Below are 4,189 nucleotides of genomic sequence, written 5' to 3'. Positions count from 1 at the left end.
TCCATCCCCATCCCCGCTCCATCCCCATCCCGGATCCGTGCCGCAGCTCCATCCCCGTCCCTCCCCGTCCCCTCAGGCCATGGCGGTGCCGGGCTGGAAGCTGCAGCTCCTGGAGCGGCGGCGCCGGGAGGAGGAGGCCTCGGTGCGACGGGAGCGGGAGCAGCGGGACCGGGCTGCGCAGCTTCCCCTTTGGAAGCGGGAGCTGCTGGAGCGGCGCCGGGCCAAGGCCGGGGGCAGCCCCGGGGCGTCCGGTAACAGCGGGGCCGGGCCAGGCCCCGCGGAGCCGGGGCTGAGCCGCAGCGCGGAGGCGCTGGAGAGCGGCGGGGAACCGGAGCCCCCCCGCGGCCGCGTCCGGCGCCTCCGCTCCCGCTTCGCCCCTGCCCGGTCCCTGAGCCCCGAGCGGGACCGGGGGGCCCCGGGGGTGCCTGAGGATGCTCAGGGCTCAGCGGGGATGCAGGGGACCACGGAGGGCCATGGGGGCCCGGGGCCACCGAAGGATGTGGGGCAGGCGGAGGGCAAGAGCGGGGCTGAGAGCCATAGGGCAGGCAAGGGCCATGGGGAACGCGGGGGGGCAAGCAAGGAGCTGGAGGGGGAGAAGAGGGGAGCGGGCAAGGGGGGCATTGAGGGGTGCAGGGAGGGGAAGGGGCAAGGGGGGGGCGTCGGGGTGGGGGCAACCAAAGAGATGGTGGCACCAAATCCGGTGGTACCAAATCCAGTGGCACCAAATCCGGTGGTACCAAATCCGGTGGCACCAAAGGATCCGGTGGCACCAAAGGACCCAGTGATACCCAAGGTCCTGGTGACACCAAAGGACCTGGTTACAACTAAAGCTCCGGTGACACCCAAAGAGCTGGTGACAACGAAGGTCCCGGTGACACCAAAGGACCCGGTGGCACCGAAGGACCTGGTTCTAACCAAAGACCTGGTGCCACCCAAGGTCCTGGTGCCGCCAAGGGACCCGGTGCCACCCAAGGACCTGGCTCCAACCAAGGCCCCGGTGCCACCCAAGGGCCCCACCACGTGCTCGGTGCCGGTGCCGCCGTCACCATCGTCACCATCGCCATCACCACCGGGTGCGGGTGGGGAGGAGCCGGGTGCCGCCATGCGCGGGGGCCCCCGCCATGGGCCCCCCCTGGCCCACCCGGCCCTGGAGCGCCGCAGCGGGAACACCATCACCGTGCGCCCACGCCGTGGGGCCACCGGTACCGGGACCACAGCGCCAGAGCCGGCCCCCCCGGCACCGGCAGTGGGGCCGGAGCCGCTGCCCCCCCCCAAGAAGCGCTACCCCACGGCGGAGGAGATCCAGGTCATCGGGGGGTACCTGGCGCTGCCGCGCTCCTGCCTGGCCAAGAGCCACCCCCACCGCAAGAAGGTAGCGGCCCCATGGCCCCATCCGTGTCCCTTTGTGTCCCCATGGCCACCCCATGGCTCCTGTTGGGGTCCCTCCAGCCCCTCAGTGTCACCTCTTCCTTGTCCCCTCCTGGACCTTCCTGTCCCCATCCCCATGTTCCTGACCCCATCCCATATCCATGTCCCCATCCCATCCAATGTCCCCGTCCCCACATCCCTGTCCCCATCCCCATGTCCCCATCCCATCCAATGTCCCCACCCCATATCCCTGTCCCCATCCCATCCAATGTCCCCACCCCATATCCCTGTCCCCATCCCATCCAGTGTCCCCACCCGATATCCCTGTCCCCATCCCTATATCCCCATCTCATATCCCTGTCCCCATCCCATCCAATGTCCCCACCCCATATCCCTGTCCCCATCCCATCCAATGTCCCCACCCCATATCCCTGTCCCCATCCCTATATCCCCATCTCATATCCCTGTCCCCATCCCATCCCATGTCCCCATCCCACATCCCTGTCCTCATCCCCGTGTCCCGATCCCATCCAATGTCCCCACCCCATATCCCCATCCCACATCCCTGTCCCCATCCCTGCCCCTTCCCGGGGTCCCCAACCCTTGTTCCTGCCCCCCCAACGGCCCCAGCCCCACTTCCTGCCCCACCCCCACCCCCAGCAGCACCCCGAAAACAGGAACTGGGGGGGGGGGGGGGGCAGGAAGTGGCTCTATGGGGGAGGGGCAGCCCCTCCCCTGCCCCCCCCCCCCCCCCCCCCCCGCAGGTCACATGACCTCCCCTCCCCATTAAGAGCCTCCCATTAATGATGCTTAAGCGAAGAGGGGGATTAATCGCCATGGGAACGGCGGGGGGGTGGTAGGGCCAGGGTGTCCCTATGGTGTCCCCATGTATCCCTATGGTGTCCCCATGTGTCCCTATGGTGTCCTCACGTGTCCCTATGGTGTCCCAATGGTGTCTTCACGTGTCCCTGTGGTGTCACTATGGTGTCCCCATGTATCCCTATGGTGTCCCCATGCATCCCTATGGTGTCCCTATGGTGTCCCCATCTGTCCCTATGGTGTCCCCATGTGACCCCTCATTATCCCACCATTGCCCCCCCATTATTCCCCCATTACCCCATTGTCCCATTACTTCATTCCCCCCATTGCCCCCATTACTCCATTGCCCCCATTACCCCAATTACCCCATTGCCCCTGTTCCCCCCATTGCCCCTGTTCCCCCCATTGCCCCCATTACCCCCATTGTCCCCATTGCCCCCTATTGCCCATTACCCACATTACTCCCATTACCCCCATTACCCCCCTTACCCCATTACCCCCATTAACCCCCTTACCCCGTTACCCCCTTGCCCCCCATTGCTGCAGCTGAAGATCTGGTTCAGCGAGCGGGACCTGGAGCGCACCTTCTCTTACCCGTCGGAGGGGGCGCTGCTGGCGGCCTGGGGCCCCCCCGAGGAGCCTTCGCCCCCCCCAGGGCCTGCCCCCGACGAGGAAGATGAGGAGGAGGAGCCCCCCCATGTGCGGGGGGGGCCCGGGGGGCTGCGGGCGCGAGCCCTGCTCGTGGGTGAGACATGGGGGGGGGTAATGGAGGGTAAAGGGGGGCTCAATGGGGGGTAATGGGGGTCTATGGCCATGGGGGGTGTCATGGGGGGGAATGGAGGGGCTCATGGGGGGTAATGGGGGGCTAAAGGGGGTAATGGGGGTCTATGGCCATGGGGGGGTATTGGGGGGGGAATGGAGGGATAATGGGCAGTAATAGGGAGTTAAAGGGGGTAATAGGGGAGTAATGGGGGTCTATGGCCATGGGGGGGTCATTGGGGGATAATGGAGTGGCTTACGGGGGGCAATGGGGGGTAATAGGGGATTAAAGAGGGTAATGGGGGAGTAATGGGGGGTCTATGGCCATGGGGGGGTCATTGGGGGTAATGGAGGGGCTCATGGGGGACAATGGGGGGGTAATGGGGGGTTAAAGGGGGTAATGGGGGTCTGTGGCCGTGGGGGGGGTCATGGGGGTCCCATCCCCGTGTCTCCCCCCCCCCAGATGAATCCTGCCGCCGGTAACCCCGGCCTCTGCCCCACGGCTGGGGGGTGTGTGTGGGGGGGTGACGATGGAGCCACCTTGGGACCCCCCCCTCACCATTGCCACCACCATGGACCTGCAGGACCCCCCCCGGCGGGGCAGGACCCCCATGGACCCCATAGACCCCCATAGACGGGGGGGAGGGGGGGGGTACAAGGACACCATGGGGGGTCCCAGCTCTTATTTTGTAGCTTTTATAGCGGGGGGGAGGGGGGGCAATTATTCTTTATGCGTGTTTTTTAGCTTAATTACGGCCTTTTCTAAGCTTTGTCAGCATTGGGCCAACTGGAGCTGCCCCAGTTTGATACCGGGATTGGTGGGGGGGGGGGGGGGGGGGGGTAAACATGGCAACGTGATGGGGGGGAGGGGGGACATACACATACAGCGGCCTGCTCCCGTTGCTACGGCAACGGAGCCTGCGGCCTGCTGCGGTTGCCGTGGCAACGAAGCCTTTTGTGTTCCTCCTCTTACCCCGCGGTGCTGTACGCGGCAATAAACGCTCAACCGTGGCTCTTGTGACAGCGGGGACGACGTTGGGGGGGGCAAAGGGACCCCAATTACCCCCGATCCTCCCCCCCGTGTGTGTGGGGGGGGATAAAGGGAGCGCCGTTATGGTTTGTGCGGCGCTGCTCTGCGCGGCATTACGGTAGGGCGGTATGCGCGCATGCGCGGAGCGCGCTGATTGGCTGCCGGCGGCGTGAGGCGGGGAAAGGAAGGAGAAGCAGCAATGGCGGCGGCGGC

The 4,189-nt window shown here is 66.1% G+C and overlaps 1 long non-coding RNA gene across 1 annotated transcript; it reads left to right on the top strand.

The window, feature by feature from the left end:
• The first annotated feature begins 1,219 nt into the window (after window positions 1-1,219).
• LOC130605591 (uncharacterized) lies at window positions 1,220-3,465 on the top strand. Its single transcript, XR_008973745.1, has 3 exons — window positions 1,220-1,372; window positions 2,734-2,932; window positions 3,410-3,465. It is a non-coding gene; the product is annotated as an uncharacterized LOC130605591 (long non-coding RNA).
• Window positions 3,466-4,189: the final 724 nt, after the last annotated feature.

The sequence above is a fragment of the Pezoporus wallicus genome, unplaced genomic scaffold (genome assembly GCF_028554395.1).
Source record: "Pezoporus wallicus isolate ANWC-B61680 ecotype Strahan unplaced genomic scaffold, APGP_CSIRO_Pwel_v1 contig_14357, whole genome shotgun sequence".
NCBI classification, from domain to species: domain Eukaryota; kingdom Metazoa; phylum Chordata; class Aves; order Psittaciformes; family Psittacidae; genus Pezoporus; species Pezoporus wallicus.
The sequence above is the reverse complement of the archived record's forward strand: the minus strand, read 5'-3'. Positions and strand labels throughout refer to the sequence as shown.